The sequence below is a fragment of the Hyperolius riggenbachi genome, chromosome 7, assembly GCF_040937935.1.
Source record: "Hyperolius riggenbachi isolate aHypRig1 chromosome 7, aHypRig1.pri, whole genome shotgun sequence".
Taxonomy (NCBI): Eukaryota; Metazoa; Chordata; class Amphibia; order Anura; family Hyperoliidae; genus Hyperolius; species Hyperolius riggenbachi.
Genome location: NC_090652.1, coordinates 227,206,316 through 227,230,437, shown reverse-complemented (window position 1 = coordinate 227,230,437; position 24,122 = coordinate 227,206,316). Strand labels below are relative to the sequence as shown.

At 45.1% G+C, this 24,122-nt stretch overlaps 1 protein-coding gene across 6 annotated transcripts in view; it reads right to left on the bottom strand.

Moving 5' to 3' along the window:
- MLPH (melanophilin) overlaps positions 1–12,116 on the bottom strand; it is a 117,451-nt gene extending 105,335 nt beyond the window's left edge. For all 6 annotated transcript variants that reach the window (XM_068245334.1, XM_068245336.1, XM_068245338.1 and 3 more), the window contains exon 1: positions 12,074–12,116. The gene's annotated coding sequence lies outside the window, so the exon portion shown is untranslated. The remainder of the gene's footprint in view (positions 1–12,073) is intronic.
- Between the last annotated feature and the right edge of the window lie 12,006 nt (positions 12,117–24,122).

The window sequence follows — 24,122 nt, the reverse complement described above, 5'->3', positions numbered from 1 at the left end:
ACAGGAACGATAAGCAAGAGCAGAGTCAGAGGGTAGCAAGAGTCATACATAGACTATCAATAACAGTATACAATCCTAGTCTTGTGTGAAATCCCTGGTTTCCTCCCAGATCAAAGCACACCGGATACTATCTAAGGTCTGAGCGCTAGCACATAAGTATTCGCAAAAGCAGACAAGTTACGAGTAAACAGAGAAGACTTAAGAAGCAGAGGAGACTCCACTGCCACGCCCACAACAATCAACCAATCCGGAGTGCCGTGAGCCTCCTCTGACGTCAGCCCACCGGCTGGTCAGCTGACGCGCCTCCTCCCTGCATAAAGGTCCTGTCTCCGCGCGATACGGCAACTCTATGTGCAAACGACAGACCCGTCGTCGGCGTACTAGACGCCAGAGGCACGGGCGAGGTCCCTGAACATGAAGGCAAGGCGGCTGCGGAAACACCCTGAGTGTCCGCAGCCGCCATTACTGCGGGTGTTACACCCTTCTAACCCTCCCTCTATCCCCCATTACCAAACGATCACAGTAAAAAAATACAAACAATTAAAAAAAACAACCCATAAATATTTGTCTTGGGGCCCTTTTACACTTAATCAGTTGCTCTCATTTACAGTATAACTGAAAGAAAACTGATTTTCAAAGTAATGTCCATGTTTTCCTATGGCTCAGTTCCCACTAAACTCGTTTTAACTAAAAGCTTTTTCCCAATGCACTGCTAAGGAATAATGCATACTAGCACATACTAAGGCATACTAACGCACACTAATGCATACCAACATATTAAGTATAAAAGGACCCTTAGGGACTCAGCTTTTTCACTATGTATGTCATGAAAGGATATAACTGTTGTATTATTGTTATGTTAGCGAATAAGGGCTTGTAATTATTGACCTGATACAATTCACACAAGACAAAAAAAAGACACCATTATTTCCAAACAATATATCGTCGCCATATATTGTACTAGGAATTTAATTTAAATGTTGTGATAGCTTGGATTAACGGGCAAATACAATGTGTGGGTTTTATTTATAGAAACAGTGCTTATTTTAAAGCTATAGGGGATGGAATTGGAGGAATTGTGTTTTTTTTCTTGTATTTCCCTATAAAAAGCATAGAAAATAAAGTAATTACTTAAAACAAGTATCATCCCCAAAAACCCTAATTTGTGGCAAAAAAACAAGACATAGATCATTTACGTATGATCAGTAGTGATACATTTATTGGCGAATGAATGGGAGAAGTGCTGACGGGGAAAATGCTTCTGTCCTTGAGGTGAAAACATCCATAGGCTGAAGTGGTTAATAAGGGAAGATAATTTGAAGCTGCCTAGAATCTTGAGATGACAAAGCATTCTAAGCAATGTAGGTGCTAGAAAAATGACTGCGTATTCAAACATATCTCAACCTTATGGTTGAGAGGAATTTTCCCATTTCAGTGCACCTCCCTTTCATTCATTCCCAATAACTTTATCACTACTTATCACAAAGAAATTATCTATACCTTGTTTTTTCTGCCACCAATTAGGCTTTCTTTGGGTGGTACATTATGTTTAGAATTATTTTATTCTAAATGCATTTTAATGGGAATAATCAAGTAAAAATGGAAAAAATCATTATTTCTCAGTTTTCGGCCATTATAGTTTTAAAATACCACATGCTACTGTAATTAAAATACACACATTTTATTTGCCCATTTGTCCCAGTTATTGCAACATTAAAATGATATCCCTAGTATACTGTATGGTGACAATATTTTATTTGGAAATAAAGGTACATTTTTTCAGTTTTACATCCATCGCTAATTTTTAACCCATAATGTATAATAATATGCCCTCTTGACATTCATATTCATTTTTTTTATTCCCTAAAGTCAGTAGATGTAATTTTAAGCTACATAGGAAACAATGGGATTGATTCACAAAGTGGTGCTAACGGTTAGCATTCTTTTGAAAAGCCCCTTATCACGCCTAAAGACAGTTTGTGCGTGATAAGTAGAGATCGTGCGCAAAGTCCCATGTGCAAAACTTTGCGCGCGGCGCGTGAAATGTCGCATCGCGGTACGACGAAAACGGCGCATCCGCTGCGCCTATAAGGTCGCATGGGTGCGACTTTAACAAATTCGCACCCCATGCGACCTTATAGACGCATCGGGTGCACCGGTTTCATCGCACCGCAACATTTCGTTCACACCGCGCAAAGTCCCGCGCGATCAGATTTGCAAAATGGTGTTAACCCAGTTAGCACCCTAGTTATCACGCCCAAAGTCTTTTAGGCGTGCTAACTGGGTTAGCACCGCTTTGTGAATCAAGCACAATGTGTTGCTACATTGTAACTAGGGAAGTGACGCAGGCTTCAATGGAAGCCTGCATCACGGGTGGCCTGTGGGGAGATTAATGAATGGAAACCTTATTCCCATTCATAAATCTAACGATCGGCGGTGGAAAAAGCGGCGGATAGCGCGGCGGCTCTATTTAAGAATAAACAGTTTTCGAACAAAAACAGTGTTTATTCTTGGTGGAAATGTACGTATTGGCACAGGGGACTTTTGTGCCAATCCCCCTTGTTTCGGGCAACATCGCGATCACGGGCATCTGCCCGCACGATCGCCTGCACAGCCCCCCAAACTTCAGGGACATGCCTAGCGCATCTCTGCAGCTGTAGCAGCTGTGAAGCTCATGTCCGCGTGGCATAAATGGTTAAAGAGGAACTGTAGTAAAAATAACATAATTAATAAAATTGCTTATATTTTACAATATTCACTTATACATTATTTAGTCACTGTTTGCCCATTGTACAATCTTTCCTCTCCCTGATTTACATTTCTGAAATTTATAATTGGTGGAGAGAACCTTTTTTTCTGCCAAGTGATATGTGCGGAATGTTAATTACTGAGAGTTCTATGCACATAGGGAGATACTGCTTGCTTGACAGTTGAAAACATCTGTTATCTCCCACAATGCAACGAGTTTCACAGACAGCAAACTGTCAGGACCATGGTGATGACATCACACTATGGGAGTGGTTCCACCACATTATTAGCCATACAGAGCCCCCCGATGATCTATTCGAGAAAAGGTTAAGATTTGTCATGGAAAAGGGGGTATCGGCTACTGGTTGGAATGAAGTTCAATCCTTGGTTAAAGTTCCTCTTGAAACAATGTTACAGCAAAGTTTTCCAAATACTGGCTAATGAAGAAACAACATAATGTTTCCAGTGCCATTTCAAACATCATTTGATTCCGAAACCCCAACACAAGCAATACAAACCATGAGGAAGCAGAACACAGCTACACATTACAGCAGAGCTTCTCACTAAAAAACCCTCTGCTACATTATAAATAGGTTGGAGTTTTATAACATACATACACCCACTGTCATGTGCAGCAGTGTGGTATGTAAAAACATTTTTTTAATTACTTGTTGAATGCAGCTGCCGGGCTCATTCACTCCACCTTTCTCTCCTCTTCAGCTGCCCCATTTCACAGGTCCCGTCACTGGCTCCCTGTCCCCCTCAGAATTAAATTTAAACTGGTCTACCTGCCATACAGATCAATGCACCACACCTCCCCGCTTCATGCATCTCAGATCTCATCCAGAGATAGTCCCCAACCTGCTCTCTCTGCTTCTCCAACACTCTAAGGATGTCTGCCCCTTGCACCATTTGCTTGCTCTCTCTCGAGGCTCCAGCACTTCCCCAGAGCAGCCCCTACTCTACGGAACTACCTTCAGACACCCATCAGGCTCATCCCCAACTTCAACTCAATCAAACAGGCCTTAAAGACCCATCTATTTACAATGGCATACCAAATGTATTCATAGCTCCAATCCCCTCCATTGAACTGCCACCCAACCCGCACCCAATGTGTCCTACTTCTCCACTCCTTAGATTGTGAGCCTATTTGAAAATTGATGATGTACCTGGATATAAAGCCATAATGTTTCATGTAAGATACACTGGGGTGTTTAGACATTTAGGAGTTAAGATACAGGACCCTGCCCTTGGGTGTGGTCAGCACCTGTACAACCCACGTGAAAATGGTAAAATAGCTGCTGGTGGTGTAGGAAGTCACACCTGATGAAGGGCTCTTCCCGTAACATGTAGTGTGCGTGAAATGCAATAAATTGACGCACGTTCAATCCAGCGGCGTGCTTCCTTCTGTGAGATAAATTTCTGCACTGTGTGGCGGCAGGATTGGTGTACTTGCCTGGAGGATTGGCACTGGCTTCAGCTCTCCATGCACGGATTGAGCTTCCTGAGGTGAAATTGTTTGATATTCGGCAGGGCCCTCTTCCCCATGTGCGCTTTTGTACTCAGTGACTCATCTTCTATATTTATCCCTAACTCGCAATCTGTGCACCATTGTTTAATGATTTTGTGTACCATTGTTTAATGTTGTAATGTGTTAAATTGTTTGATGTTGTATTGTCTCCAATATTTATTGGACAGTGCTTCATAATATGTTGGCACTTTTTAAATAAAGTTTAATAGTAATAAATATATCCCTAGCAGTGCTTTCCAACCCAGTCCTTAACCCTCCTGGCGGTATAAAAAAATACGCCAGGAGGCAGCGCGGCAGTTTTTTTTTTTAAATTTTTTTTCTATATCATGTAGCGAGCCCAGGGCTCGCTACATGATAGCCGCTGCTCAGCGGCATCCCCCCGCCCTCTTCGATCGCCTTCGGCGATCTCCGATCAGGAAATCCCGTTCAAAGAACGGGATTTCCTGGAGGGCTTCCCCCGTCGCCATGGCGACGGGGCGGAATGACGTCACCGACGTCACTGACGTCGGGTCGTCATTGGGAGTCCCGGGCCACCCCTCGGCGCTGCCTGGCACTGATTGGCCAGGCAGCGCACGGGGTCTGGGGGGGGGGGGCCGCGCGCCGCACCGTATAGCGGCGATCGGGCGCGCGGCGGCGGCGATCAGGGTGCTGGCGCAGCTAGCAAAGTGATAGCTGCGTCCAGCAAAAAAAAAATTAAACAAATCGGCCCAGCAGGGCCTGAGCGGCACCCTCCGGCGGCTTACCCCGAACTACGTTCGGGGTTACCGCCAAGAAGGTTAAAGAGAAACCGTGACCAAGAATTTAACTTCATCCCAACCTGTAGCTGATACCCCCTTTCACATGAGAAATCTATTCCTTTTCACAAACGGATCATCAGGGGGCTCTGTATGGCTGATATTGTGGTGAAACCCCTCCCACGAAAAACTCTGAGAACCATGGTACTCCTGGCAGTTTCCTGTCTGTCAACCTTGTTGCATTGTGGGAAATAGCTGTTTACAGCTGTTTCCAACTGCTAAAACAGCAAGCAGCAGCTACATCACCTGCCAGAAGTAAAAATGTCACCATGTGATAAATGTCAGAATGTAAATCTGGGATTTAAAAGATTTTTCAATGGACAAACAGACACTGACTAAATCATTTATACGTAATTATTGTAAAAATGAAGCACTTTTTTTTATTACATTATTTTCAGTGGAGTTCCACTTTAAAGGGACACTTAAGCCACTTCCTGTTTCGGTGACAGGAGCTGACAGGCTGGGGACGCGAGTGATTCTTCGCGTTCCTGGCCACAATAGCGCCATCTATGCTGCTATAGCATATATCATATACCATATAGCAGCATAGAGGGTGCGAATGTGTCTGGGAACGCGAAGAATCACTCGCGTCCCCAGCCTGTTAGCTCCTGTCACAGAAACAGGAAGTGGCTGCCGGCGGGGCCAGGAGGATCGGAGGGAGACGGGGAGGGCACCGGACAGCTGCAGGGGGCTATTGGAAGCCCTGGGTAAGTAAAACTCATTTTTTTGTTTGACTTAAAGGGCCCCTTTAAGTACCCCCAACAGTGCATGGTTTGAGGAAATCCACAGAGGCAGCAATGTGGAGACACTAATTACCTCATCTGTGAATATGTCTGATTTCACTGTTGGTGAGCTTTCAGGTCAGGGTTGGGAAATACTGCCTAAGAGAAGAGGGGATCCATTGCACCCGATAGCAGTCTAAATGAGAGATCAAGGCCTGTAAATTTTTTGGACCATTTTTGAGATATGTTTATTGAGGATTTTAATATACTACTATAACTATTGAATGATGTTAGGGCTACCAGAATGTCACACTACTCGCTATGGTCCTTAAAGGACACATCCGAGTAAAAAAAAACAAGATCTACTTACCCAGGGCTTCCACCAGCCCCTGGCAGCCGATATTTCCCTCCCCGCAGCTCCGGTGTCCCCACCGTTGCAGGTGGCAACCTCGCCAGGTCGGCATCTTCTGCGCCTGCACGAAAGTGCAGTCGTGCTGCTCACGATCGTGCTCACGTGGCCTGGAGTCTTCTGCGAAGTTGAGAACTACTGTGCCTGTGCAGAACACTCCTGGCCACTGGAGCATGACCACGAGCAGTGAGGCCAGGCTCTTGCGCAGGCGTAGAAGATGCTGACCTGGCAGGGTGGGCATCTGCAACGGAGGGACACTGGAGCTGCGGCGAGGGACATAACGGCTGCCAGGGGCTGGAGGAAGCCTCGGGTAAGTATATATTATTTTTTTTTACTTGGATGTGTCCTTTAAGAGGATACAACTAATCTAACCATAACTTTTGACCATCTTAGAGCAGGTTTTCCATTTAGTTTAGCTGTTCCAAACTTAATTGGGTTTCATTTTACTTTTCTTAGCTACATTTAAGGTTTTGTTTTTCAACTTGCTGGTTTCTGAACGCATGTGTGGATAGGAGGAGAAAACATCTCCTGTGGCAAAGCTCAGGCAGAAAGTTTATTGAATCAAGGAGCAAGTCACAGCACTCCAGCAATTCTGTGTCTCAGAGGCGCTTGGCTCTGATCTAGACCTGCATCCGTCTAACTGCCTGATGAAATGGGGTCATCCTGTGAAACGCGTTGCACTGCACTTTGGAGTATGTAAATAAAACTGCTTTGTTGAATAACATCAATAAAATCTTGTGTCTACTTGGAGGAGGTAAGTGCACCGCTACCTCCACTATTTTTAAAATGTTTAGCTACTTTTATCCTTTTAGCGCCTTCCTTAATAGAGGTGTGTAACCCCTTTTTCTGATCTACGGAGAACAAACTATTAATCCTGAACGGGGTCAGGTCTAATCTCCCCACTCCATCAGACAATACATTAGACTTCAGATGTTATGTGAGTTTTACTGAATATTTAAAGAGGTATATCAATGAATCTATTAAACTAAACATCTCTTCGCTACATTAAAATAATAATTTAGTTTAAAAACTCTTTTGATTACCATATTTACACCAAATCAAAAGGATTATAAAATGTAAATTGTGTTTTGTGCATGTGAGGGCTGTTGGATTTGCAGGCACAAACTTCCTGCAGCCTAACAGGGGAGTAACTACAGGGGAGCAGCACCTGCAGGGGGAGAGGGGGAGGGGCAGAGCTGCAGAGCGCGCCGGACTGTTACTTCTAAAGGGATCAATCCTTCAGATCAGGTGTTTTTGGGGATACACTGGTTATGGGTGTGAAGAGATGAAGACGATCAGCAGGACTGTCAGTCAACTGGTATTGTCTAAATGGAAATAAATATGGCAGCTTCCACAAGTCTCACACCTCGGGTTCCTTTTAAGGCAATGCACTAGTTTTTCAAAAATTTTAAAATTTTATGAGACTCTTTCTCCATGGCCAATAAATCAAAAATGTGGTAAAATCCGTAGAATTTTTTACATCGATTCCTTTTTTTATGGAAAAGAAAATTATCTTGAATTATATACAATTGACCTTTTTTGGGAAAATAAAATGTTTTGATTGAATTGTGAATGGCTACCTTTGGTCTATGATCTCTATGATAAGGACATGAAACTAATGTAGCGATGATCGTAATCTGCTAATTACGATTACGCTAAAGTTTGATTAATTTTTTCCAATTACGGCCATTCATAATTACGATTTGGACATTTAACTGATTTAGTGTAATCCATTTGTAATTTTGCTAATTTTTATGTCATTTCCGTGTAATTTAGTACCGGTTAATAGCAAAGCCCCTATATATACATATATATATATATATATATATATATATATATATATATATATATATATATATATATATATACATACTATCATGGCTAAAATTGCTACGTACGTTAAGGAGAAGGGACAAGACAATTTATTTTTTCAAAAAGACCTTGTAGTTTTAGAGAAAACTCAGAAAAATTACTATTTAAAAATTATTATTCCTTTTCATGATAGCGTGTCGGCACAAAATTACGCGAAAATGATGCAAAATTGCTAAATTACGGTTCCTGATTTATAAATGAAATTACTAATTTACCTGAAATTTAGCATTACGATTTTGCATCATAATTGTGAATTAGGATGCGAAATTACAATCATGCGTAATTTGTGCTCATCACTAAATTACTGTAAGGATTAGATTGTGAGGTCTGGCTTGGGACATTAAGTGACATGACTGTGTACTCTAAGTGTAGTGAAATATGTTAATACTATATAAATACATAATAATATTAAGACCCAGGTGTGAGTGCAAACATCTGTCACCAAACTTTTGAAAAACATACAGTGAAGACTTGCTGCATCACATAAAGGATACTTGGAGTGAGAGGGATATGAAGGCTGCCATCAGGATCCTAAAGGGGCCCATACACCTAACGATATACAGCAGATTCGATCACTGTGATCGAATGTGCTGTGAAATCGTTGCGCAAAATTCCGACCGTGATCGATCGTTCCCGTTGATTCCCGTCGTTCCTGTCCGTGCGGAAGATTTCGCTCGATCGCTGGCGGGTCAGGAGTGCGTCGATAGCGGCGTTCGAATGCCCGCCGACCGATGCAATACAGAGGCAATACATTACCTGTTCCGCCGGCGCGTGTCCCCGCTGTCACCGCTGCTACTTCTCTGCTGGGCTCCGAGTCCGGCAGGCTTCACTTCTTTCTGTCCCGGCAGGAAGTTTAAACAGTAGAGCACCCTCTACTGTCTAAACTTCCCCGGCAGGAAGTTCAGTGAAGCTGGAGCCGAGCGCGGAGAAGAAGACTGCGGAGACCGGCGGACTCGCGCCGGCCAGATAAGGTAATGTATGCAGGCGGGCGGGCCGCGGGCGGCGGCGGCAGCTCCACAGATTGTGATCGGTTTCATGCTGAAGTCGATTCACAATCTGTTTGCAGTAAAGGTAGCCATGCGATCCCTCTCTGATCAGATTCGATCAGAGAGGGATCTATCTGTTGGTCGATCTGATGGTAAATCGACCAGTGTATGGCCACCTTAAGAGATTCGGGGCACTTTTGGGCGCTCCAGACAAAAAATGGGTGTGGCCATGCACCAGAATATGCGTGTGGTCATGAATGGAGCCAAATTTACATGAACTTAACAGCAGTCTAAGTAAACCTGCCCTGTAAAATGTTAAATGAAGTCCGCCTCTCTATTGATCCAAATTTTTTTCTTTAAATACAGCATATCACATAAATAGGCAGCGTCGCTTAACCTCTTAAGGACCACAGGCTTTACCCCCTAGTGACCAGGCTATTTTTTACAAATTAGGGCTCTGCAGCTTTAATGGCTTGCTGCAGAGCCACACTTACGTGCACACAAATGAATCCCCCCTTTTCTGCCCACCAACAGAGCTTTCTGTGGGCAGTGGTTATTTTTTTATTAATTTTATAAAAATTTTTGTGTAATAAATATTATTATTTTTCTTTGCCAGATCCCTCCTTCCCCCCGTCAGCCATTTACAGTGATCGGCTCTCATAGACATCAGCCCATGAGAGCCAATCACTTTGTAAGCCTCTCCAGGGGACAGCAGAGTGGCGCGGCTGTCCCCAGTACAGCGCTGCCATAGATCGTAGAGCTGTACCATGTAAATAGACGGCGGTTTCGCCATCTAACAGTCTCCTAGCGGCAATTGCCACTTGGAGACAGATAATGGAGTGGAGCTCCGTCATTAAAGCGGGGATGGGCGTGCATCGGCATGCATGATCCCTAGCAAATCACACCCCCAGGATTTGACACCAATTGGCATTCTGTGGTCCTGGGGGAGCCGCCGCGTTCACGACCATCGGCGTGACGCAGTCGTAAGAAGGTTAAACATAACTAAGCAAAATTACCTGGCTTATGTGCTGGCTGGTCTGGCTTTCTGATGGGCGCGCTGGCCTGCCGCCAGGTTATCTGGCAGTTCCCTCATAGCATTCCCTGACCTTTTAGTGAAGTCACTCCCATGTTCCTACGGGCCTCCCATTGAAACACCACAGCTCCCAGCATGCCCCATAGTAAAACCACAGCTCCCTGCATGTCCCCATAAATGCATCACAGCACCAAGCATAACACCACAGCACCTAGTATGCCCACATAGATGCCCTGTGTTGTGCCATGCTGGGTGCTGTGGTGCCTCTATTGGGCATGCTGGGTGTTGTGGGGGAGATGCCCAGAAGAGTAGATGTCTGCAGAATCTGGAGACCAAGTGGCTGGAGGTGAGTACTGCCGCCCGCTGCCTGACTCTGCCTGAGGGACATCCAGGGCACCCCAGAATAGATTCGGTGCACCTGCCACTGATGTTTGGGGCTAGCAATGCCCCTGAGGCTGCATTATTTATTTCCTTTTAAGCAATACCAGTTGCCTGGCTATCCTGCTGATCCTCTGCCTCTAATACCTTTAGCTATAGACCCTGAACAAGCATATGCAGATCAGGTGTTTCTGACATTGTGAGAACTGACAAGATTAGTTGCATGCTTGTTTCTGGTGTAATTCAGACACTACTGCAGCCCCCAAGGCAGCCAGGCAACTAGTATTATTGTATTGTGTTTGCCTACAATTTTTAACAAGCATTGCGTTGGTCTGTTTTGAAATTCTGATTACAGGTCCACTTTAAATGGAAACAATATGGCAGTATCCATATTTTTTTTCCACTTCAGTTGACCTTTAACCCTTTCCAATGTTCTCCAACCTTAGTAAATAAACCCCTATGAGGTTATTCCCAGTAAACAGTAATTTCCCTCACTATTTATTCTTTGACAGTTAGCAAGGTTTCATTCTCTGCTTCACATACAAAGCTAGAATGCAGTCTATCTCGTTCATGTTGTCTTTGCAACAGTCAAGCCACTGAGTTTGACACACAGCATCTGAACTATCTCAGCCAAGGCAGCTGCTCACCATATACATACAGTACATTTCATGCTATCCCTTCTGTCCTCCATCCTCCCCTCATTCTGACTATGAACGTCAAAAGATGCAAAGACCTGCCATCTATCCAGATTCACTATAAGAGGAGTTCACAGAAACAATATATCACCATTGACACACAACTATGGCTGAAGTTAGGTATCCACTAAACAACGGATCCTCGATCCATAAACAAGCAATATTTCCCTGATCGAAAATTGACTGGTGAATACAGATCCATTCATTGCATTGCACCACTAGGCAACAGGTCTCTTTTACACTACATGCAATTCCGATGCAATTTAACATGCAATTTAGATTTTTGATGCGTTTAAAAAAAGTCCTGCAGGGCTCTTACACACTGCAAATCGCAAATCCGATTCTGATTTTCCCTGGATGCCATCAACACAAGAAGGAATGCAGTAAAAATGCAGCATGCAGGAACGATTCAAAATCGCAAATTGGAATCGCATGTAGTGTGCAAGGGGCTGCATGCTGCCACTGCGTTTTTTTTCTTTTGTTTCTAGCATTCAGTGAAAATCAGAATCGCAAATCGGAATCATAAATCAGAATTGCAAATCGTATTTGCAGTGTGCAGGGGGCCTCAATGAGATTTTTGTAGAAATCTTGTTGAAAATAGTTTGGAACGCGGCTATAAATGAATGCAGTGCAATTCTATGCAGCCATTAATCGCTCACTGCGTCACCCCTGCCCTATCGATAAACAAGCCTTTCTCGATGTCTGATAAGTTTTTAAGAAAAGTTGATAAAAAAGATGATAGAAAAATGACTTAACTCCCAACAGATGTTTCATTGATTGAATGTTCTCATTTGCTCTATTAAAAGCATTGCATAGTGTAGAGTGTAAAGAAAGGTACAAAAGTACAGTGATTCCATAAAGCATGTAAACCAGCAATAGGCTCACTCAGTTTAGGGCAACGTTACCTGTCCACTGGCTGCAGAGAGCAATGTCTGGGCTGGACACTGTGAAACTAGACTGTGAGTTAAAAGCAGGAGGGCAGGACCTTCCCTGAGTGTCACATGCTCCCTCCCTCCCTGTCACCTCCTGTAGCCACAGGCAGCTCTCTAATCTGTTCCACTAATCACATGAGCGCAGGGATGGGCACAATGTGGGTATAGAAATTCTTTTCTATACAAAACAGGAGCGAACTGACAGGATTTATGTTACACCGCCTGCAGGATAGATTTCTGCAAACACTCCAGCTGTTTACAACTGTTTGATCATTCATAGTACATATCTTCTCAATAATTATTGCATCCTGCTCCAAATTAGCAAGCCACTAAGCAACAATACTAATTGAGTTTTGCAAATGAGCAGTTAAATGTAATGATATTCACATGTTGTGTTACATAGTCATTGCACTATAGTGGCTGTTTGGTTACTGGTCAGCACCCTGCTTGTAGCACAAGGGTCCTGAATTCAGATGCTATTTACCAGATTATACGCGTTGTCTGTTCATCCCAGGATATTATTATCATTATTATTCATTTGTAAAACATGGGGTGCATAATACAGACAATGGTACATAAAATATAGGCACTGGTACATAATATGGAATTGGTAGGCATAGTAATTACAGTGGCAAAAGTAACACAAGCAGGGTCGGTTCTAGACTTTCTGCTGCGTGAAGAAAACATTGGAGGATGTGCCACCGCGCCCACCCCCCCCCCCAGGAATCACATATATATATATATCCCCTAATCATATATACTGTATATACTGTACCTCATATCGTATATAACAACCATATAAATCAATCACCGCTTATAGATCACCATGGCCATGGCACGTGAACAATCAGGCCGGGGCGGGGAACGCCGTGGGGTCTGGGGTTGACAGCAGTTATTTTTAGATTATATTTCTTAATAAGTACAACTTGGCCTCAGGCTGAATGGGGAATGGCCTAACTTCAAAAAAGTGAGTTTTGAGGGAATGCAAGATTTAAAAGGCTGGAGAGCTTTGGAAGGGGATTCTAGAGGAGAGAAAGTGAGGGGGTGATTCTAGAAGGGCACAAAAGAAGGTTACGTGCAGATCTGAGATTGCGGTTGGGGTGGTATCTGGAAACTTGTGAGGAGATGTACATGGGAGAGAGATTGTAGAGAGCATTGTAGGTTAGGGTTAAGAGCTTGAAATGGATCCTCTGGTTAATTGGCAGCCAATGAAGAGCTTGAAATAGAGGAGCAGCAGAGGAGGAGCAAGAAGAAAGACCGGTCGAGCAGCGGAGTTCAGAACAGATTGAAGGGGTGTCAGTCTGTTAGTTGGTATTCCACAAAGCAGTATATTAAAATAGCCCAAACAAAATATTATGAAAGCAAGTACTAACAGTTTAGTAGTGTCCTGAGTGAGAGAAGGTTGGATGTGAAATATATTTTTGAACTGAGATGACAGGAGCTGGTTAGAGAGTAGAGATGACCCAAACCTCCGATTTTAGGTTTGCGAAGCGGGTTTGCGAACTTCCGCAAAAGTTCGATTCGCGCAAACGACAATAGATTTCAATGGGGAGGCGAACTTTGAAAACTAGAAACACTTATGCTGGCCACAAAAGTGATGGTAAAGTTGTTTCAAGGGGTCTAGCATCTGAGTTTTTGTATGGATGAGTGGGATAGACGCCAAAAGTCCTGGGAAAAAATCTGCATTTGACGCAAAGCAGCGTTTTAAGGGCAGAAATCACATTGCATGCTAAAGTGCAAGCCTAAAGTGCTCTAAAACTAGGGGTGCTCATTCGGAATTCGCGGAAATGCAATTTCCGAAATTCCGATCGGAAATTGCATTTCTGCATCGGAATGCGGAAATCGGTAATGCAAGTGCGTTAGGCGGATTTCCGCCAGAAATCAAGGAAATTTCACCCGACATTAATTAACATCGATTTTCTCAAAAACTATAATGTCTTTTTGAAAACTTTTGTTCACAAGATTCAGTTTAATAAACCCTGAAAATTTACAGGGGCTTTGCTATTAACGTCGGTGGATTTTTACTGTAATGCAGGGCCGGGCCGAGGCATAGGCTGGAGAGGCTCCAGCCTCAGGGCGCAGTGTAGGAGGGGGCGCACAATTCATTCAGCTGTCATTCCCAATTGTGTTTGAAGCAGAAAGAAATAAGAAAAGGGGATACATGACAGTGACTGCAAGCCAGATAACTAGAGATTAAGGTGTTGGGGAGGTTGGGGGCCTTTTGGCACCTATTAGTCTAATAGCAATCAGTGTGTGAAGGCTGGGGTGGGAGGGATGGGGGGGCGCACTTTGGTGTCTCAGCCTTGGGTGCTGAAGGACCTTGTCCCGCCTCTGCTGTAATGTAAAATGCAGAAATTCTGCATCTGCCTATTTTCTGCATTTACATTACAGTAAAAACCCGCTGACTTTAGCAGTTAATAGCAAAGCCCCCGTAAGTCCTAGAAACACCACATTTTCAGGGTTTATTAAACAGAATCTTCTGAACAAGATGCAAAAAAAGGTTTTCAAAAAGACCTTATAGTTTTTGAGAAAATCGATATTAAAGTCGGGCGGAATTTCCGCAATTTCCGGCGGAAATTCCGCATTGGAATGTGGAAATTGGTAGCGGAAAGCGGAATCGGTAATTGGCAATGGTGGACTGTGGATTTACGTGTATACATCAATCAGGGAGTGTAATTGTAGTACTGCTTCACACTGACACACCTAATTCACTGTGTAACGCACCGCAAACAGCGGTTTGTGTAGTGAAGGTCGTGCTGGACTGGTGCGCACCATGGCCAGAGTGCAGGCAGTGGCAGTTTTCAAGCCCATGTGGTCGCCGGGCTGTGGTAGCTCAATGATAGAACAACAGTGACTGTCCAGCTGATCAAATTTGGGCTGTCCACAATGAAGCAACGACCTTATTACCCCCCCCCCCCCCCCCCCAAGATACTCATATAGCCGTCGGTCATTGCTTCATTGTGATACGCTGTATGTTTTGTTGTTGCAGCTGCAGTGCAGCCAGAAAAATTAGGCAGGCATGTACACGCACCAGACAAAATGAGTATAGTGTCCGCTGCTAGCAGCCTTAAAAATTCAGGAATCCACCTGGAGTCCTGGACCCTGTTGGTGGTGGTGGAGAAGGCAGTCAAGCGGCCTGCGGGCAGAGGTGCTGTGTGGGGAGCGACTTAGTCTTGGGGCAGGCAGTCAAACGGTGTGCAGGCAGAGATGCTGTGTGTGGGGACTGACTTAGTCTTGGGGCGGGCAGTAGCCCTCCGGGATCCATGCCTCATTCATTTTGATAAAGGTGAGGTACTGAACACTTTTGCGACTTAGGCGACTTCTCTTCTCAGTGAGACAATTCCTCCAGCTGCGCTGAAGGTCCTTTCTGACAGGACGCTTGGGGCAGGGCAACACAGAAGTTGGATGGCAAATTGGGACAGCTCTGGCCACAGGTCAAGCCTGTGCACCCAGTAGTCCAAGGGTTCATCGCTGCTCACAGTGTCTACATCCACACTTAAGGCCAGGTAGTCGGCTACCTGCCGGTCCGGGCGTTGGTGGAGGGTGGATCCAGAAGCACTAAGGGGAGGCATTGGACTAAAGAATATCCGCTTGTCCGACATCACCCTGAGATCGCTGGAGCGTCCTGTCCTTGCCTACGTGGACATGGGAGGAGGATTACTAGCAGTGGTACCTTTATTGCGTTGTGCTGTGACATCACCCTTAAACGCATTGTAAAGCATAGTTGCCAGCTTGTTCAGCAAGTGCTGCATATTTTCTGCCTTCAGGTAATTTGGAAACATCTCCGCCACTTTATGCCTATACCAAGGGTCCAGTAGCGTGGCCACCCAGTACAGCTATTTCCCCTTGAGTTTTTTATACGGGGTCCCTCAACAGGCTGGACAGCATGAAAGACGCCATCTGCACAAAGTTGGATCCAGACGTACTATCCATCTCCTCTTGCTCTTCCTCAGTGACGTCAGGTAAGTCCTCCTCCTCCCCCCAGCCACGAACAATACCACGGGAACGTCAAGCAGCACAAGCCCCCTGAAACGCCTGCTGCAGTTGCTCTTCTGCCGCCGCCTCCTCCTCCTCCAAAGAAACACCTTCTTCATCATCCGAGTCTGACTCCTCTTCCCCACATGACTCTTCCTCCTCCACCTCCCCCCTCTGTGCTGCCGCAGGTGTTGAGGAAACATCTGGTTCTGCTAAGAATTGATCCCACAATGCTTCCTCCTGTAACTGTTCCTGTTCACGCTCCTCCACAGCTTGATCCACCACTCTACACACGGCATGCTACAGGAATTAAGCGTACGGGATCAAGGCGCTGATGGTGCCTTCACTGCGACTCACCAGGTTGGTCACCTTCTCAAACGGCTGCATGAGCCTGCAGGCATTTCGTATCAGTGTCCAGTTGTTGGGCCAGAACATACCCATCTCCCCAGAGTGTGTCCTTTTACTGTTTTTGTAGAGGTACTGGGTGACGGCTTTCTCCTGTTCTAGCAGGCGAGATAACATAAGGAGGGTCGAATTCCAGCGAGTTGGGCTACCGCAAATGAGGCGTCTCACCGGCAACTTGTTTCTCCGCTGAATCTCAGCAAAGTGTGCCATGGCCGTGTAAGACCGCCTGAAATGCCCACACAACTTCCTGGCCTGCTTCGGGACGTCCTTTAAGCCTGGGTACTTTGACACAAATCTTTGAATGACTAGATTGAGCACATATACAGTGAGTTGCAAAAGTATTCGCCCCCCCTTGAAGTTTTCCACATTTTGTCACATGACTGCCACAAACATGCATCAATTTTATTGGAATTCCACGTGAAAGACCAATACAAAGTGGTGTACATGTGAGAAGTGGATCGAAAATCATACATCATTCCAAACATTTTTTACAAATAAATAACTGGAAAGTGGTGTGTGCGTAATTATTCGGCCCCCTGAGTCAATACTTTGTAGAACCACCTTTTGCTGCAATTACAGCTGCCAGTCTTTTAGGGTATGTCTCTACCAGCTTTGCACATCTAGAGACTGAAATCCTTGCCCATTCTTCTTTGCAAAACAGCTCCAGCTCAGTCAGATTAGATGGACAGCGTTTGTGAACAGCAGTTTTCAGATCTTGCCACAGATTCTCGATTGGATTTAGATCTGGACTTTGACTGGGCCATTCTAACACATAGGTATGTTTTGTTTTAAACCATTCCATTGTTGCCCTGGCTTTATGTTTAGGGTCATTGTCCTGGTGGAGGCCTCTTGCACACTGCAAGCAATTCAGATTCAGATTCAGATTTTTAATCTGTTTTTACATCCGATTCCGATTCAGATTTTTAATCTTAACTGCATGCTGCGTTTTTTGATCCGTTTTTCTGTTGAATGTATTCAAGGAAAATCGGAAACGGAATCGGAATCGGAATCGGAAACGGAATCGGAATCGGAATCGGAAAACGGATTTGCAGTGTGCAGGGAGCCGGAAGGTGAACCTCCGCCCCAGTCTCAAGTCTTTTGCTGTCTCCAAGAGGTTTTCTTCCAAGTTTGCCCTGTATTTGGTTCCATCCATCTTCCCATCAACTCTGACCAACTTCCCTGTCCCTGCTGAAGAGATGCACCCCCCGAGCATGATGCTGCCACCACCATATTTGACAGTGGGGATGGTGTGTTCAGAGTGATGTGCAGTGTTAGTTTTCTGCCACACATAGCGTTTGGCATTTGGGCCAAAAAGTTCCATTTTGGTCTCATCTGACCAGAGCACCTTCTTCCACATGTTTGCTGTGTCCCCCACATGGCTTGTGGCAAACTGCAAATGGGACTTCTTATGCTTTCTGTTAACAATGACTTTCTTCTTGTCACTCTTCCATAAAGGCCAACATTGTACAGTGCATGACTAATAGTTGTCCTATGGACAGCGTCTCCCACCTGAGCTGTAGATCTCTGCAGCTCGTCCAGAGTAACCATGGGCCTCTTGACTGCATTTCTGATCAGCGCTCTCCTTGTTCGGCCTGTGAGTTTAGGTGGATGGCCTTGTCTTGGTAGGTTTACAGTTGTGCCATACTCCTTCCATTTCTGAATGATCGCTTGAACAGTGCTCCGTGGGATGTTCAAGGCTTTGGAAATCTTTTTGTAGCCTAAGCCTGCTTTAAAGTTCTCAATAACTTGATCCCTGACCTGTCTTGGACCTGTCTTGTGTGTTGTTTGGACTTCAGGCAATGTCTATAGGCAACTGACTGCACTCAGATCAAAGGGGGCTGAATAATTATGCACACACCACTTTGCAGTTATTTATTTGTAAAAAATGTTTGGAATCATGTATGATTTTCGTTCCACTTCTCATGTGTACACCACTTTGTGTTGGTCTTTCATGTGGAATTCCAATAAAATTGATTCATGTTTGTGGCAGTAATATGACAAAATGTGGAAAACTTCAAGGGGGCCGAAAATTTTTGCAACCCACTATACCATGCAGGGTAGATTTTTTAGCTTTCCCAAATTCAAAGCGGAAATTAGATTGCTGCAGTTGTCACACACCACATTGCCGATCTCCAGCTGGTGCGGGGTCAGCCACTGATCCACCTGTTTGCTAAGAGCAGCCAGGAGAGCTGCTCTAGTGTGACTCTCCGCTTTGAGGCAAGACAGGTCTAAGATGGCGTGACACCGTCGTACCTGGCATGCAGCATAGGCCGTGGGGAGCTGGGGCTGTGTAGCTGGAGAGGAGATGGCAGCACCAGTAGAGTTGAACTGCCACTCAGCCAAGCAGGAGGAGGATGACAACAGTGAAGAGGATGTAGCAGGAGGAGAGGAGGTGGCAGGAGGCCTGCCTGCAAGCCGTGGAGGTGTCACAAGGTGGTCCGCTGCACAGCCACGTACTCTCTGCTTGCCAGCGGTCACCAGGTTGACCCAATGGGCTGTGTAAGTAATGTACCTGCCCTGACCGTGCTTGGCAGACCAGGCATCCGAGGTCAGGTGGACCCTTGACCCAACGCTGTGTGCCAGAGATGGCACCACTTGCCTCTCAACTTCACGGTACAGTTTGGGTATCGCCTTTTCAGAGAAATAATTGCAGCCTGGCATCTTCCACTGCTGTGTCCCAATGGCCACAAATTTACGGAAGGCCTCATAGTCCACCAGCTGGTATGGTAACAGCTGGCGAGCTAACAGTTCCACCAAGCCAGCTGTCAGACGCCGGGCAAGGGGGTGACTGGTAGACATTGGCTTCTTCCGCTCAAAAATTGCACTCACTGACACCTGGCTGCTGCTGTGGGCAGAGGAGCAGGAACTGCTCACGGTGAGAGGCGGACTGGAGAAGGGAGGCTTTGATTGTGAAGGTGCAAGGGAGAAAGTGGCTGAAGATGATGCACCTGAAGGAGGAAGAGGAGAAGGAGGGTGGCTTTGCTTTTGTGTGCTGCTTTTCCTCAGGTGCTCTTCCCATTGCAGTTTGTGCTTTTTCTGCAGGTGCCTTCGTAAGGCAGTTGTCCATGGCTCAATTTTTGGTGGCAGAGAGTACAGATGGCAGTGCTTTGATCTTTGGCATGCACACTAAAAAATGTCCACACCACTGAGCTATCCTGAGGTGTGGGCACTATGGTGGCCTCAGCAGCTGACGTTGAAGGGCATGTTTGCTGGCTGTCCATAGGTGACGATACATGGCGCCACACACTGCCACCAGCTGTTTCTGAGGACGAGCTCCCTCTGCTTCTTTCAGGAACTCGTCTCCTCCTACTCCTCTCTGACTCCCCCTCTGAACTGTCCCCCTGGTCATCATGTCTCTTAGGATCCCACGTGGCATCCGTATCATCATAATCATCATAATCATCCTCCCCAGCTTCGCTTGCCTCAGACACCTCATAAACTGCACCAACAGCAGGTACTTCATCCTCCTCCTCCTCACACCTTACGTCCATAGTTTCGCCTAACTCAGACATATGAGGTGGTGTAACTTGCTTAGAGAACAAGAATGGCTGTGCATCAGTGATTTCCCCACCAAATAACTCCTGCGAAGTGTCAAATGCAGCGGAAGTGGTGCTAGTAGTAGTGCTGGTGGCTGCGGAAGATGAGGTGTTCTGTGTTAAATAGTCAACCACGTCCTGACAATCTTGGGAGGTGATGAGACATGCCTTCTTCTGAGAACTGTACTTTGGGCCAGGGCCGCACAAAATCACGTCAGCAATACCTTGATCAGAACTGCCGGGTGGCCTTCCCCTGGGTCTGCCCCTGGCCCTGCCTGTTTTGTCCATATTGGGGGGGGGGGGGGTGTGAAGTGAAAGGTATGCACTGACTTGACTAATACAATGTGCAGTCACACAGGTGCAGTGAATGGTATGCAGTGACTGGTATTACAATACGATGTGCAGCTGTCACACAGGTGCAGTTAACAGGTATGCTCGGGGTGGTATATTACATAGCGTGTGGTCACACAGGTAGTGTGAACAATTCCTGTATGCTATGACTGGTATTACAAATGTGCACCTGTCACACACAGACAGGTACCGGACAGGCACAGTGACACTGCATGCGCTCACGTAGGTAGGTGGGTGCACTGACTGAGGTGAACAACAGGTAGGTATATGCAGTGATGGGTATTACAATGTGCACCTGTCACACACACAGGTAGTCCCTCTATGTGCTGGGCCTGGCAGTGGCACACACAATAGGAATTACCAAGGCTGTCTATGCAACACAAGTGTCAGTGGGACACACACAAAAAAAAAATAGATCGCAAGAACAAGATTTTGTGAAAGAAACAAAGGTCTCCTTTACATGTTCACTCATGTAATAGATGCAGAATGTGTGATATGCAATGAGGCCCACTGAGAAAACAAACCTAATAGTTCAGATTTAGTATAAATTATACAAATGGACAAAACAACAACTATGAGGAAGGGGGCTTGGAGATAAGAATGCATCTCTGTGCCGATATTATTTGTATTTTGTATCTATGTTGTCATGTAAACTCATATCCCGGAATCCATGGACTAAGGCAAAAGGAGGGAGTCACTCCTGAAATGTGTGGCATTGCAGTCCTATTTGTAGATACAGCACTGCTCCCAGGTATGCGCCAAACCTCAATAGGCCCACTAAGCAGAATGTTTTTTTGTTTTGTTGCACTGCAGAGGTACAGCCAGGTCTCACCAGAGTATTAGGATTTGTAACATATTATTGCCACCTAGTGGTAACATTATGTAATACATCAAATGTACTACTTTTCCACGTAATCATTTAAGTTTACATTGACCTTAATAAAGATCCATGGTCAAGTGTTTAAACGTGTACATTTACCGATATTCTACATTTTTAAATTGGCAATTACCATAGTAAAATATCAGTAAATCTGCTCCTATTATCAAGCAGCAACCATAAGCCAATTGACACAACTTTGCAATCCCAAGACACCCCTGTCTGGGTCTTTCTCAAAATCCCTGACTGCACACCCTGCTCCCTGGTACTCTTATTTCGCGCCCTCATACATTGAGATCCCCTATGATTAGCCCTCTACTATTGCACAGTTTGCAGGTTTGGGATACGGTAGGGTATTCGGCGAACCTACAATTCTCCAACGTGCCCCTTCTGCGCCCTTAATAAATAGATAACCCTGGAGCATTTTCTTGGTGGACTGATAACGGCTTAATGCATGTGACTCACTTTCTCACTCACAGAGGCATATACATACACTTGGCCTGATCTTCCAAATAAATTCCAAGTCCCACAGGGAGAGCTTTACCGGTTTCTTCAGATCAGACACTGGATCACCGCACTAATAAGAAACAAAGACTTCCCTTTAAATCTTACTACATATGAAAGCATCTACCTCCAATACTCGTGGATTGATTTCCACGATCTACTCCTTTCTTACATGCTCCAAACGACCACTCCAGCATGCTTAAGCCACTAGGTGGGAAATCGACCTCTCGGAATGCAGGGACAGAGAGGTCTGGTTGTATATATGGAACAGGGTCTCTAGCTGCTCCAACAACCTACATACGGTCCAATCAGCCCACAAAGTTATGACCAGATTGTACTTGGTCCTGGCCAGGGTAGCTAAAGTCTTCCCTTCGGCTAACAACCTTCTGTTTTAGGGGATGCAGGGTAATAGGGGACATGCTGAACACCTAGTGCTCCTGACCCTGTCTTATTAGGTCCTGGAGTCAGGTTTATGAGCTACTGCCTGCTCTCTTCCACAAATCAATCCCTCGGAACCCCTGGAAAGCATTGTTGCATGCGAAAATAGATACGCTAACCACTCCCCAAAACAAATTGGCCTCCTTAGTATTTTCTGCAGCCACATTGACTATTGCAAAAAAAAAAATAAAAAAAAAAGAAACCTTCTGAAAATTTTGGGGAAGTTAAAGCCAGAATGGGTTCTTATATGGTTCACAGGAAGCTTACTAGTATCCTACGGCTACGGGACACGGGATAGCTGTTTATAATCCTCTGGACAGGGGCGTAGCAATAGGGGGTGCAGAGGTAGCGACCGCATCGGGGCCCTTGGGCCAGAGGGGCCCCGAAGGGCCCTCCCTCAACTACGGTATTAGCTTTCTATTGGTCCTGTGCTCATAATAATCACTTCTATAGATGCTTTGAATAGTGGTAATCATTAACAAACTGGTCCCCATCCCCTTCTTGCACCTCTGACACTGTAGTTGCCATTGTCAGGTTTTGGTGCGCTGTATCAATTGTTATGTATAGAGCGCTTAGGGGGCCCCATTGTAAAACTTGCATCGGGGCCCACAGCTCCTTAGCTACGCCACTGCCTCTGGAGCACATTCGAGTTTCACGTAACGACTCCCCTCCCCCCCACCACATCTTTTCCCCCAACTTTCATTCTGGTTTAATTATGTTCTATCAAGTTCCCTCCCCTGGTTTGTTACTATTTTTTTTTTTTGCAGTTGTGCATGGTAACATATAAGTCTTGGGCTTTCATACACATTATTAGCTTATGTTGACCGGCAATTCATACCTTTATTGTTTAACTGATTTTTAAAAATACATATATTTACATAGATCTGTATATCAGTCCTGAAAGAGGGTCAGAGGGATTTCCTTCCCAATTATTTTGTCCCTCCAAAAAAGGGACAGTTGGGAGATATGCAAATCATGTGATACTGACGTTATGCAAATAATGTGATATAGGCTAAGAAGAATTGGCAAAATTGAAGGATCCCTAAAACCAAATATTGGCAGATGGCGCTAGTGCCCACACCCTGCAACAAGCATATGGGTACCCACTTTAATTTTGCCTTCCCATTAACCCTTTAAGGGCTCATTCACACTAGAGGCAGTTTTGGCTTTTTTTCAAGCGCAGGCAATTTTTAAAATCGCCCCCAAAATGCTTGTGCAAAGAATCTCTATGAGAAGGTTCATATCAGCGCGGTTTGTGCACTGTGGGTTCAGCAAGGCGGTGCCTGGACCATTTTGGGGGCGATTTTGCTATAATGGAAGGTTTAGGAAGAGCAGTAAATGCTCACAAAAACACGTTGTGCAGCGATTGCGTTCGCGTTTTAAATAATAAATACATTGTATTTATTATTTTCCGGGTCAAAGAGTTCACTTCCTGACTTGCATCAGGGAGTGAATTAAAAAAACGCTCGGGAAAAGCTCTTAGAAAAGCGCTTTTCACAAAAATGGAACGCCCACCCAAGCGCAGGGAATCGGAAAAAAAAACAAACAAAAAAAACCCTCAACGCGGAGCGGAACGTAATGTGAACGAGCCCTAAGAGAGATTTGTATTTTAACACACCACCAATGGAGGAGGCAAATCAATAATGCAATACGCAAGGTAGAGTAAAGCACTGGCTTTATTCCATCTGGTACATAAAATTACAGCAAAAGAAAGTAAAGGAACGGCCTAACAGCCGTTTCACACTTCTCCCCTCTTCATCAGAGGCACATAGTTGTTCAATACTGCAATACATTTGCATTATTATGATGCTGTATTTTAAGAGCAATCTGTGATAACAGTGTCCTCCTCCAGAGCACCGCCACTGCTCGGCACCCTCTTGAAGATTGCTTCGGGCACTTCCCTTCAAGCACAAGTGCAGCCATACTGCAGCCGCGC